The following is a 15,020-nucleotide window of genomic DNA, read 5'->3' as shown; positions in this document are numbered from 1 at the left end:
AGTTTCAATGTCATTTCTCTCTCTCATCTATAAGACCTCTCTTTCCTGGTAGGCTTAATACGATCCTCATTTTCTCTTCTTCTTCTTCTTCTTCTTCTTCTTCTTCACATATTTTCTCCTAGTTTTTGGTTCGTCTTAGTGTTATGTGCTTTTCTATTCCTTTACTGGTTTGGTTCTTTGGCTCATACTTTTCGTAGTAGACTTTGATGTTATTTTTCCTTTTTGCCTAGATGTGCACAAGGTGGCAAAGTGCTAGGCCTTAGGCGAGTATCATGGAAACCAAAAGTGCTCGCCACCCACATAAGCACCATGGGAGGAAAAATGCTCCTCAAATGTACTCGCATCCTAGATGGTAGACGAGCAAAAGTGCCCACACCCAAACAAGCGCAAGGTCACGAAGCGCTCGTCTAGATAAAACGGTCCATCGTTGGCTCATGGTCTAATAAAAATACTTTTCATCAGATATTACCATCCATTCAGATACATTTATGAAATTACCCCTACTTTCATATTTTGATATGGATATTTGATCTTGTAATTAAATCTTGTTTGTTGGCGGCTATTGTCATTTTGCATGAACATCCTCTTCTAGATCTCTCATTATTTTGTCTGTATTTCTTTGTATTTTTTACAACCTCTCTCTCTCTCTCTCATGCCTTTTCCCTATGATCACCACTCTTTGTGCACAACCAAGCTCCAATTTGGAGCTATTGTGAGGCCACACTCGCGTCTGAAGGTAATAGATATTTTATACCGCAATGCCTCTCCACCACCAACGCTCGATTGTCTCTGAAGAATTTACTGATGTTGTAAGTAAAATAATGATCCACACTAAATCACTATGGAGGTTTCGTCTATTATGTATATTACAAAGAACACAAAGTGTTTAAGTTTACATAAAATACTACTATGTAAATAGAATCATGCCCTACGTCTAATTATTGAGTCCTACACTAAGTCTAATTATTGAGTCGTCTTCCAACAACTGCTCTAAGGATCCTATTGAGTCTTATCTTATTGGTGGTCATTATCTTATATATGCCCCCTCAAGCATAATGAGGTAGGGACCGTGTGAAGCTTCTCTACAAAAAATTAAACCGTGTTGCAGCTAAAGGTTTGGTTAACAACTTAACACATCTGCTAGTTGATCCTTACTTAACAGGAACTAGACATTAAGAGCACATTGTGACACATTTTCTCTCACAAAATGATAGTCCAATTCAACATGCTTTGTCCGAGCATGGAAGATTGGATTTTCCATCATGTACATAGCACCCACATTATCACACTAGAGAGTGGGAGGCCGAGGTTGAAAGATACTGAGTTCATGAAGTATGGATTGAATCCATAAAAATTCTGCAACAACTCTGTACTTGACCTTAGTGCTGAACCTAGCAACTGTAGGTTGCTTTTAGAGCTCCAAGATATGAGACTATGGCCATAGAAAATGTAGTAGCCACTTGTGGACTTCCTGTCATCTGGAGATCCAACTAGTCTGCATCAAAATATACTACAAAAGATGTGGAGAGGCTTGGCTTCAATAGAAGATCATGACATAGAAAGAGCTTAAGATAGCGAAGGATCCTCTTAACCATTGTCCATTGAATCTTGGTGGGTGATACATAAATTGGCACATTTTATTCACTACATATGAGATGTCAGGACAAGTGAGAGATAGGTACTGCAGTGCACCAACAACACTTCGATAGAGCTGAACATCATAAACAGAATCTCCATTAAAGAGAGAAAGGGTGTGGGACGTGGACATTGGAGATGATACTTGTTTTGCTAGTAGCATATTGGTCCTACGTAGAAGGTCAATAATTTAGCACTGTTGAGTGAGGAAAAGACTATTGGTAACAAAATGTGCCTCAATGCCTAGAAAATAGTGCAGTTATCCCATATCTTTAACTGGAAAGTTCATAGCAAGAGATGAAATAATAGAAGCAATAACCTGTGAGCCAGAACCTATTATGATAATATCATCGATATAGACAAGAAAATAGATAGTGACGAAGCCATGATGATAAGCGAAGAGTGGAGTGTCAACCTTGGAGTTGACAAATCCAAGAGAAAACAATTTATCACTAAGGCGGGAGAACCATGGTCGAGGTGCCTATTTGAGTCCGTAAATAGCTTTGTGGAGTTTACATACATGATGAGGCATTGGCGGATGAGTGAGACTAGGAGGTTCTTGCATATAAACATCTTCCTTAAAAAAACCATGTAGAAATGCGCTATGAACATCTAATTGTTTAATGGGCCACTTGCGACAGAAAGCATGAGTAAGAACAAGTTTGATGGTGCAAGGCTCCACCACTGGACTAAAGGTTTCCTGAAAGTCAATGCCGGGTTTTTGGTGATATCCTTTGTGCAACTAAATGCGCCTTGTACCAATCCAAAGAACCATCGGGTTTTCTTTTTATTTTGTAAACCCAACTACAACCTACTATGTTCATATTAGGTGTAGCCAGTACAAGGGACCAGGTACCATTCTTGACTAAAGCATTAAACTCAACATCCATGACAATACGCCATTCACTATGTTTGGTAGTCGAGGTGAAATAGGTTGGTTCTTTAACAAGACTTATAAATTTAGCTAAGAGAGCCTTAGGAAATGGTACCTGAGAGTCCCATCCATGAACTTCTTTGGTTTTGTGTTGCCAAGTTGTAGTCTTGTGCACATAGGATGTGTCCGAGGAGGATCACCTGAAGCTATAAGGGAAGTGGCATCAGGGGACTGCTAGCCGGGAAGATACCTACGAGACATGGGTGGTGGTGAGGAAGGTGTAGGAAAAGATCGTAAATGGAAGAAGATGGAAGATTCTGAATGAGAAAGGGAGGGGGACTCATGGGAGCTAGACCAAGAATAGATGGTAATGGAGTATATGGGGATGAAGGTTGGGCATGAATAGGCATGGAACTAGAAAATTGGAAACAAGTTTCATTGAAGATGGCCTGTCGAGAGATGAAGACACGACCTGTGGAGGGATAAAGGCACTTGTAACACTGATGATGACCGCTATAGCCCAAAAACATAGAACTTTGTGATCGAAAGTGCATTTTATGGAACTGATAAGGACCAAGATATGGCCAACATGCACAACCATAAACACGCAAGAGATTGTAATCAGGAGCCTTATGAAACAAATTTTCAAAGGGGGAAATATTTGCAAAGACAGGGGTAGGAAGGTTATTAATTAAGTAACAAGGCATGTCAAAGGCATAATCCCAATATTTGTAGGGGTGGGAAGAGTGAGAAAGGAGGGCAAGACCTATTTTCACAACATGACGATGTTTACGTTCAATAGAACTATTTTGTTGATTAGTGTGAAGGCAAGTGATGCAGTGATAAATGCCAAGAGAGGAGAAGAATTTGCCAAGAGAATGAAATTCTTCACCCCAATCAATTTGAATCATTTTAATTTTGTAATCAAATAACCATTCCACATGTAAGTCAAACAAGCCAAATAAAGGAAGAACATCATATTTTTTAGCAATAGGAAATAACCAGGAAAATTTACTAAAATGATCAATGAAATTTACATAATACTTATTGCCTAGACTAGATAAACACGAGACAGGACCCCAAACATTTAAAAAGAAAAAAGAAAAAAGAAGATCCAAGGGTGCCTTGGAGACAGACACTGACATAAAAAAATGGTAGTTGATGGCTTTTGCCTTGTTGACAAGCACCACAGACCGGTGCAAATTTAGTAGACAATACTGGTAAAAAAAAATTGAGAGACAATAGATCTAACTAGACGGAGGGATGGATGTCCAAGATGAACATGCCAAGTTTGAAGTGGGACACAAGTGGACAGATGAGCTTAAGCTGAAGTGGTGTGAGAATGAGCATGGGCATGCTAATAAAGTCCATCTTTAGGCTTGCCTTGTAGGAGGAACCATGAAATTCAATAAATACATTATTGTCAGAAGTTAATCTACTGACCGAAAGTAAATTCTTCCGAATAGTGGGCACATGTAGCACATTCTTTAATAAGAAGAAAGTATGATCAAGAGATAAATGAGAGATTACAATATTAGCAATATTCAAACATGTGCTGTCACCAATGTGAATCTTGTCTTGTCCATGATATGGCTCAAAAGTCAAGTTCAAGTTCTGAAGGTCACTTATGAGATGATGTGTGGTGCTGATGTCAACATACCAATTAGGATCAAAGGAGGTTAGGGGAGTGGTGACAAAGGCAGAAGCTTACTGCTGTTAGTGTGATTGTTGACTCTAAAATGCATGATCAAAATGATGACAACATGTAAGTGCAAAATGGCCTTGTTTACGAAGAGTCAGAAATAGAGCTAGAGTAGTAGTGGCCATGACCATGGCCATGAAAAGGACCATTATGACTAGATAAGCCACGTCCACGCCCAGAACTAGATCGAGCATCAATATTCACAGCAACAACAACAACCTCTACAGCAGAGTTCTGGTGTTCCAACCGAGCTTCGTAATTAAGAAGATGACCCCAAATTTCATCAAGAGACATAGAATTAACAAGAGTGGTCACTGAATTCACTAAGGGATCATTAGTCGAATCTAATCCAGCCAGTATATAAGAGAATAGCTCACATTAATCTTCCAAGGGTCTGCCAATAGCATGGAGCACGTCTTAGAGGGATTTAGCCTTTTGAAAGTAGTAAGAAATTGTTGCATCACCCTTTCTAAGTGTAGCGAGCTAGTATTTGATATGAGTGACACGAGCACGAGAATGGGAAGAAAACATATGCTCCAGAACAACCCAAACATGATGAGCTATGGTGAGGCCAACCATATGAGTAAGCATACTTTCAGAGAAGAAGAAATAAGGAGGCTAAGGATGACTTGATCCTGTTGATACCATTGTGTATACCCTGGATTAAGAGTAGGGGCCAAGGAAGCATCCATAGAAGTAGACAGTAAAAATTGAGGTGGTGGAACAACACTGCCATCAACATAACCATGGAGTTGTTGCTCATGGAGATAGGGTGTAATCTGAGCCTTCCAAAGTAAATAATTGTCTTTTGTAAGTTTAATAGAAATAAAGTGAGTGAGATTAGAGGGGGAAGGAAGAACAGGAGCAATATATATAGAAGGGCTACTGAAAGAAACAGAGGAAGACATGGTTGGAAGAGAGTGATTTGATGTCAGTCTTGTGGCTCTGATGTCATGAAGAATTTACTGATGCTATAAGTAAAATTATGATCCACACTAAATCATTGTAGAGGTCTCATCTATTATGTATATAACAAAGAACACAAAGAGTTTAAGTTTACATCAAATACTACTATGTTACTAGAATCTTGCACTAAGTCTAATTATTGAGTCCTGCACCAAGTCTAATTATTGAATTGTCTTCCAACAACTGCTCCAAGGATCCTTAAGTCTTATCCAATAATTGGTGATCATTATCTTTTATAGTCTCCACCAACCCAAAGAAGCTTGGACTTTTAGTGAACTGCTGGCCAATGTTGAGATGATCTCTTCTCAAGGTCTCTGTCTCTCTCCCCACACATACACACACATACAAAGCCTTTCACACTAGAAACTCATGGGGCTACTGTTGCTATTAGTCTGCATATCCTCAGAATGTCCTTGCCAAGCTACATGAAAGATATTTTCGAAAGTCCCAAATTGTTGATTGAAGAGCCATGCAGGTAAATAGAGATCCATGGCACTGTCGTTGTCATGGGTTTGCACATCGGAAACCCATCACGATACTAGGGGTCTAACAAGTTTAGGTTTGGACAAATTTTAGAACCGAACCGGTATACATATGTTTTAGAAATTTAAGAACTGATATGAACCAATTTATCACCGAAACCGAAACTTTTAGTTTTTCCGATTTTTGTTCGATCTGGTCTAGTTTTTCCGGTTTCCCCTTTACATGTGTGGCACTATATAACTTTAGTATTATGATTTTTTTCGACGCCAAACTTCATTGTTAGAATTTGCTATGATTATTAACAATTACTAATTCATTAGTGTTAAATTATATTAGTATAGTATAAGTAGTGTCTAACTTATTAGTGAGATTAATAGACTTAAATAATAAGATTAATATTATCTAATTAGTAGTATAAGTAGTCTAGTTTGTATTAAATGTTATATTAGTTTTATGTTATAAGATTACAAAACTTAAATAATAAGATTAGAATTTCATATTATATTAATTAGCAAGCATATAAAAAAATTATATATAATATAAAAAATTAAAATATATGTATATACTGATTAGGTTTGGTTCAAATCGATTTTTAAAATATGAACACCGATGTATACTGGTTTGGTTCCGAAATATGAAAACTGGAATCAAACCGGTTTATGACCTGTTACAAACTGGACTGAACCCATCGGTTTGATTCGGTTTGGTTCAACCAGTTTTCTAGTTTTTTTACTTTTAGGTGCTGTTGTTGGTCTGGTTTTTTCATACCGATGCTACCACCGTAGATTTGGCTCTAATGGTTCTCATACTGACGACCCCATCGTGGGTTTGTGTATGTTCCATGATTGGTTGAGGTATGAGATGGAGATTTCTAGTTGTCCATCAGCTGCTTTTTGGTTGTGGAGATTTTTTGTTATTATCGGGTGGTTTGATTTGAATCAGGTGTGTTTCTATCTAATTTTATTTCTTGTGGGGGTATTTTAGTCTACTCAGATAACTAGCATGGGCATTTTAGCCCAACCTTGAAACTGGCCATTTTATATTATGTTGACAATTGAAATGACAAACATATCCCAAGTTTTATGTTAAACGGATATCATCCATTTGACAAGATCCTTATCTTAAATTAAATTTGTGGAGATGACTTTATGTATATTTCTATCTCTTTCCTAATCAAGACCCTAGTATTTAGACAAAAAATTTATGAATCTTTTAAACTCGGGAATTTGAAAATCTTTCTCGAGAATTGTGGGTTATATGTTTCAAGTCGAATTGTCTTAACTCTCTGCTGGGTTTTGGTAATTAAGGTTAAACATGATTCTTATCATAGTTTTGAATTTCATTCCATTCCAGTCGGAATGGTTGGAATTTTTCGTTCTGGTGTAGTACCTGATACACTATAGATCCTCATTTCGCTTTATTCCTAATTTTGGCATGTTCATGCCAATTCCAGTCCATTTTGGCTTGTTTAAGACTATATTCCATTCCGAACTGTTTTAATGACAATTTATAATTTCTTTGAGTTTGGATGACATTTTTGTAAATTTCAAATCTAGGTGCCATTCACATAATTATAAAATATAAAAAATATTTATATAACTAAAATTTTTGTTGTAACTTTAATTATGTCCTATCATTCTTTTTTTAAAATCTCATTATTTTTATTAATTTCTCGACTCTTTATTTTTTTTTCTTTATTTTTTTGTGTCTCAATTCAAGCTTGTGAGTTTTTTTAATATTATCTTCTGATTTCAATATCTTTACTTTTTTTTTTTTTTTTTTTTGTATGTTTTCACCGTATATTCATTTTAGAAGTCTTCAATTCTTCCACACACACAGTACATATAAATATATATACACACACAAATACATATATCTATCTATCTATATACATATAGATTATATATTATATATTATATATATATATATATATATAAAACTAATCGTATATCGGAACTCACTGATACCAAAATATTTTATTCTAGTACTTAAATTAGAGTCTCGAATGATCACCCAAATGAATTTAAAATAATATTGACTCTTAATATATCTATATATATATTTATATATATTTATATTTCACCCTTGATCAGATGATATACTGATCAGATTAGTGTCAATTGGGTCAAAGATCATGATCAGAGCTACTATACAGACTTGGGGTTTTATTCATTTATTTTATTTTTTATTTGTTAGCTGGGTCAAGGTGATCGTACGTACTTGCTTGAGTTATTACATGTCGAAAGAGACATTTATTTCATTAGGAGCTAGCTAGCCAGTCATCTACAGAGAAAATGAAGAAGATTCTGGTGCAGATCAATTAATTAGCAGTAACTCATGTAAATCATGTAAGAGTTTTCTTCGAGGTATCAAAATTGTGACCCTTTTCTTCCACTTTAAGGTGTCCCACAGCTGTCAGTCATGAGTTCAGAAGGAAAACATGCATACATGGAACGGACACAGTACTACTAGTGCAGATCATCGATCGGTAGACAAGTAGACAGACAAGTGATTTAAATGATCGATTTGTATATATTACGAAGACAATGACTGATCATGAGTGGGGGGACATGTAAATGGTTGTACGTAGTACGTACGTGGATATTTGTTTATAGATTATATACGCAAGGAATATACCCACATATTGCGTTGTTAAATGAAAGTTTCAAATAAAATAAAGATTTTTGCATGGAGGCCTGCAGAGAGGGGTTACCATCAAAGCAGAATCTGCTCAAAATGCATGTTGATATTGAGGGATCTTGTTGCTTTTGTAGGCAAGGGAGTGAAGACACAGCACATACATTGTTTTACTGTCAATCTATACATTCTAGTTGGTTTAATTCCTTATGTTCCCTTGATGAAAAATCTGGAATTGCCACAGCCAGAGAAATTTGGAGAGGTAGACCGTAGAAGTTTGCAGACAAATTTATAGAAGAATCACTCTTTTTTTTTTTAAAAAAAAAAAAAGAAAAAAAAGCAGTAGAATCACTCTTGCCTGCATTATATCTAAGAAATAATTGGAATTTGTTTGATGCTCCGATTGACTTCAAACAAGGTGGAAAGGATATAGTTGATAATGGGTAATAATCATATACACATGGATCTATACCTTTTAGTTATAATATTATAACATTATAAAATATGAAAAGTTGCCCTTTTCACCCACAAACAAAATACGATTCCTTTTTTATTTTGCATCTAATTTGGTTGAGATCTTGATCTATTTCAAGATCTGCAAAAAAATTAGTCACATGATAACACAATCTTAATTCACTACAAGAAAAATAAATATTTATTTATAATGAGAATGACTATTTACGACGAGAATAGATTCATTTTGATAAGAAATTATCATTTTCGTAACATATAACTGATCACATTTTCGTAACATATAATTGATCAAATTATCGGAACAAATGGTGCAAATATTAAGAATATAGATAATTAGTGGGTGCAAGAAAAACTTTTACTAATTTAGTGTGTAAAATGAAAAACAAATGTTAGTTTTTGGATGAAAAGTATATAATCCGCCACGAAAATAGCATCATATACGATTGATTCGAATTGGATTTGTATAAATGTTATATATATATATATATATATATATCTCGATGTTGTAAGAAACATCAACAATAATACGGCTTATTTGTATTTTATAATATTTGTCAAAGTGTGTCTCAAGGGTTTTTTTTTTTTTTTTTTTGAAACAGTCTCAAGGTTTTATGATCAAAAAAAGTTAATCTACCACATTTAGAAGTATTTCAAATCATGTAGCATGCATGAACTCCAAAGGTACTTTTCTATAAAACTAACATTAAGCTTGTTTTAAGTGATCATATAGTCCAGCAATCAGTCATGACATATAAGCTATCAAATCTCTGAGCTAGAGGACATGAGCGAGAGAGCGAGGGTTGATGGCCCTCCCCACAAATGCTTGAATTAAAAATAATAATAATAGACTTTTAATTAATGTCACTTTCGTACAGTGATCCCCCTATAAAAATCCAAGCCCTTGAATATTTTTTAAGCAATCCCAGTCCTTGAAGCATTGTCAACTTTCTCCCTTTCTCTTCTCATCACATTGATCTACTATATAATATATATTTTTTTTCTTTACCCCAATCATTCTTCTATAACAAAGATGCTAGAATATAAAATATTGAATAATGAACAAATAAAATTAAATACTAAAAAAACATAGATATTTGCGTTATTACAAGAATAATATATAAGAAATACTTTAACTACAAATAAATTATATAAAAAGAAATTTACAAATTAATGTAGTTTAATGTAATATGTCAAAATATAAAATTATTTTTAATATAAAATAGATCTAATGAATCACGTGAAAATACGTTAATTTATAAATTTATTTTTATATAATTTTTTTGATGTCAGTAGCAATTTTTATAATATATATATATATATATATATATATATATATATATATGCTCTCTTATTTTACTTTGTCATTTGGATGGCTTGTGCATTTAATAAAAAAAATAATTTTATCACGCCCGGCTGTCGGCAGCCTACCATCACTCAATTAGGTCCTGATTCTGGATGAAGGGGAACAGTGCTTATCAAGTCTCTTGTGCCATCTCCCTCATGTGCAGTCATTTCGATCGTAAAGGATGAAACGGACTTTAGCTTTTTGTGGCCCAGCAAGCAAACAGATAAAGAACAATCCGTAACCGTACGGCCTAGTCTTTCCCCTCGTATAAAAGACCTAACAATTAACCGTACTGATCAATATTTACATAAATACTGCAGCACGTTATTAACATTTTTCTCTTTAACAATTGATATGAGATGAAATAATTTTAAATGAAAATTAAAAATAAAATAAAATATTATTTTTTAATTTTATTATTATTTTAAAATTTAAAAAGTTAAATTATTTATTATATTTTATATTTTATATAAAAATTTTAAAAAAATTATAATGATAAAATGAATTGAGATAAAATTATATAAGAGGAGATGAGAAAAAATATTTTCGCTATACAAACAGAGCCTTAATGTTAATGTTGGAATATAGCATCCCATATAGAAAATATGAAATTAAAATCCAAAGAAGGAAATGCCAAGGTTAAAGTAGACAATAGACATTAGTTAGAAGGCTAAAGTAGACAATATAAATTAGTTATTTATTTTCTATTTTCCGTATAAATAGATGTAAACTCAAGTGATTACTTACTTGATTCATTCAATATTTTTCACTTCAGATAGCCTACGTGTGATCTTTTCCAGTTCTTTACATTTTCCATTTCCAGTTTATGAAACTCTTGACATGGTATCAGATTAATAAAATTCCGCAACTCTTCTTCTCTACTGGAAATTGATTCTTTCTTGCTACTTCTTCAAGATTTTTTTTTTCTGCACTACATTGATTTTACTTTGTAGTGATTCTTCTGTTAATTCTTTCGATTTTCTACTCTTCTTGCTTTTCTTGAAATGGCCTCTATCAGCTCTACAGATATCGTCAGCTCAGTTCCACAAACTAATCCATCACATTGCCAAAGTCCATCAGATAATCCATCAAAAAATTCATCAAGTCCATACTATTTGCATTCGAGTGATAACCCTGGTGCCCTTTTTGTCTCAAAAATTTTCAATGGTGATAACTATGTTGCTTGGAGCCGCTCGATCATCATTGCTTTATCTGTTAAGAATAAAGTAGCATTCACTGATGGTTCAATTGGACCTCCAAAGCTTTCTCAGTCAATTCTTTACACAGCATGGATGAGGGCCAATAATTTGGTACTTTCTTGGTTGATAAACTCAATTTCCAAATATATGAGAAATAGCTTGTTGTATGTTAATTCAGCTCTTGATCTTTTGAATGAATTGAAGACACGATATCTAAGGAGTGATGGACCAAGAGTTTTCCATCTTGAAAACCAAGGTTCTTCATCCATTACTGAGTATTTTAGTATCTTTAAAGCATTATGGGATGAATATGTTAGTTTTCGTCCTTTCCCAACTTGCACTTGTGGAAAAATGTCAAGCTGCACATGTGACATCTTTCCTTTTCTGTTACAAAGGCAGCAATCAGATTATGTTCTGAAATTCCTTATTGGTTTAAATGAGTCTTATGCGTCTATCAGAAGTCAATTGCTTCTTTCCATACCATTACCAACTATGGCAAAGGTTTTTTCTTTGCTACTTCAAGAAGAGAGCCAAAGGCAACTGACCAATTCAGTTTCAACTGAAACTCATGCATTGATGGTAAAACAGTTTCCTAATCCAGTAGCAAATCAGTACAAGTTTTCAAAAGAAAAGGCCAAGAAATCTTCACTCCATTGTACACATTGTGGGTATAATGGATACACTATTGATAAATGCTTCCAACTTCATGGATATCCTCCTAGCTGGACTGGACCAAAGGGAAAGAGAAACTATTCTGCTACTCATGCTACCATTTCGGCCAATGAAGTTTGTGATCAAAATAAGGATGAGTCTCACATGGTTTCTTTAAGTTCTGAAGAATTTAATAAGCTTTTAGCTCTTGCCAATTCTTCACAACCTTCTCAGTCTTCTCAGAATTCCTTAGCCTGTAATCTTGTCACTTCTGCCCAGTTCTCTAGTAATTTTTCTTGCAATTCTGTTTCTGTTATACCATATCATTCTTGGATATTAGATACTGGTGCAACAGATCACATGATCTGTTCACCACATTTCTATTGTTCTCCTCTTAAACCAATCAATATATCTATAAACCTACCTAATGGACAAATTATACCAGCCACACACATTGGTACAATTTGGATCTCCAATAATCTTTTCCTGCAAAATGTCTTGTGTGTACCCTCATTCTCTTTTAATCCTTTATCTGTTTCTAAGCTAACACAACAGTCTAATCTTTCTTTGTCTTTCTTTGGAACTCATTGTCTTTTGCAGGACCAATCAACGAAAAAGATGATTAGGATTGCATTTGAGAAACAAGGACTATATCATTTTGTACCTTCCTGCACAATCTCCAAATCCAATTCAATTCAATTTTCTGTTGTTTCTCAAAAACCTATGGCACTATAGATTAGGCCATGTATCTCTTTCTAGACTTTCTTCTCTCAAACACAGACTCTTCTATCTCTATGGATTCACAACATATATGTGATATATGTCCTTTGGCATAGCAAAGAAGATTACCTTTCCCTATATCACATACAAAATGTAATAAAATTTTTGATTTGGTGCACTGTGACATATGGGGTCCATTTGCTACTATTTCTTATTCAGGTTATAAACATTTCTTGACAATTGTTGATGATTTCTCACGGTGTACTTGGGTTTACATGTTTAAAGCTAAATCTGAAGTTCCATTTTTGTTAAAAACTTTTTGTATAATGATAAAAACTCAATTCAATGTTGCTGTCAAAACCACAAGGTCAGACAATGGACTTGAATTTTTTCTCACAGATTTTTATAGTAAAAATAGAATTTTACATCAAAAAAGCTGTGTAAAAACCCCACAGCAAAATGGAACAGTTGAAAGAAAGCATCAACATTTACTTAGTACAGTAAGAGCACTGATGTTTCAATCAAATATTCCATTATCTTTTTGGAGTGACTGTGTTCTCACAGCAGCTCATATAATCAACAGAATACTAACCCTTCTTCTTAATAATAAAACCCTTTATGAAATGCTTTTCAACAAAACACCAAAACTATCTCATTTAAAGGTGTTTGGTTGTCTTTGCTTTGCCTCAACACTTCAAAATCACAGACATAAGTTTGATCTTAGAGCTGTCAAATGCTTATTCCTCGGGTACCCCTCTGATGTAAAGGGTTACAAAATCATGGATCTCAACACTAATAAAGTGTTCATCTCCAGAAATGTCACATTCCATGAAAATATTCTCCCTTTTACAAACACACCATCTAATTCACAAAGTCATACATTCTTATTTCCACCATTAGAAAACAACCATTATTTTTCCACCAATCCCACTACTCTTCCTAATCAATATATATCATCAACTTCTCATGATGATAATCTTCATTCATACACTGACCAATATGTCTTTATGTCTCAGAATAATACCATTTCTAATAGTCCACAACAACACATAAAATCCACTAGAGTTCAAAAGCCATCTATTCTTCTACAGGATTACTATTGCAGTCAAGTTACCTCAAATGCAGCCCATTCAATTTCTTCTATTGATGGTTCTACTAAAGGTAACTTCTATCCTATTTCTCCTTTTCTTTCTGCCAGCAGATTATCATCTTCTCATAAAGTTTTTCTTGCCTCGATAACAGCTTCATCTGAACCCAACACATATAAACAAGCTGTCCAATTTCCAGAATGGCAACAAGCTATGAAAAATGAATTACATGCTTTAGAGTTAAATAAAACATGGGAGCTTGTAACTTTACCTAAAAATAAACAAACAATTGGTTGTAAATGGGTGTTTAGAATCAAATACAAATATGATGGAACCATAAAAAGACACAAAGTAAGATTAGTGGCAAAAGGTTACACTCAACAAGAAGGGTTAGATTTCTTTGATACCTTGTCACCTGTTGCCAAGATTACTTCCATTCGACTTCTACTTGCTGTTGTTGCTATTAAAAATTGGCACATTCACCAACTAATGTAAATAATGCTATTTTACATGGTGAATTACATGAAGAGGTTTACATGGACTTGCCTCCTGGGCTGCCTAATCAGAACAACAAAGTTTGTAGACTTTTAAAAAGTCTCAATGGCATTAAACAGGCTTCTAGACAATGGTTTGAGAAATTGTCTAACTCACTTATCACATATGGTTTCACTTAAGGAAAATCTGACTGCTCATTATTTATCAAAAAGTCAGCAACTTCTTTTATGGCATTGTTTGTTTATGTTGATGATGTGCTACTAGTAAGTGATGATTTGCAACAGATTCAGCTCTTGAAGAAATTCTTACATGATAAATTTACCATTGAAGACTTGGGACCATTGAAATATTTTCTTGGTCTAGAAATAGCAAGATCTAAAACTGGCATTTCACTTTGCTAACGAAAATGTGTCTTGGACATACTACAAGACACTGGTAACCTAGGCTCAAAGTCTCCTGCTTTTCTAATGAAATCAAATCTCAAACTCACTACTGATGATCTAGAATTTTATGAAGATCCATCAGAATATAGGAGACTGGTTGGTAGATTGTTATACTTGACAATTACTAGACCAGACCTTGCTTATTCTGTCCAAGTGTTAAGTCAGTTTCTAGCAAAACCAGCTGTCAGCCATCATAAAGCAGCAATGAAGGTCCTCAGATATCTGAAAGCTACACCAGGGTAGGGTTTGTTTTTCTAATCATCATCAGAACTTCAGCTCAAAGCCTTCTCAGACAGTGACTGGGCAGG

The sequence above is a fragment of the Juglans microcarpa x Juglans regia genome, chromosome 4D (genome assembly GCF_004785595.1).
Source record: "Juglans microcarpa x Juglans regia isolate MS1-56 chromosome 4D, Jm3101_v1.0, whole genome shotgun sequence".
NCBI classification, from domain to species: Eukaryota; Viridiplantae; Streptophyta; class Magnoliopsida; order Fagales; family Juglandaceae; genus Juglans; species Juglans microcarpa x Juglans regia.
The sequence above is the reverse complement of the archived record's forward strand: the minus strand, read 5'-3'. Positions refer to the sequence as shown.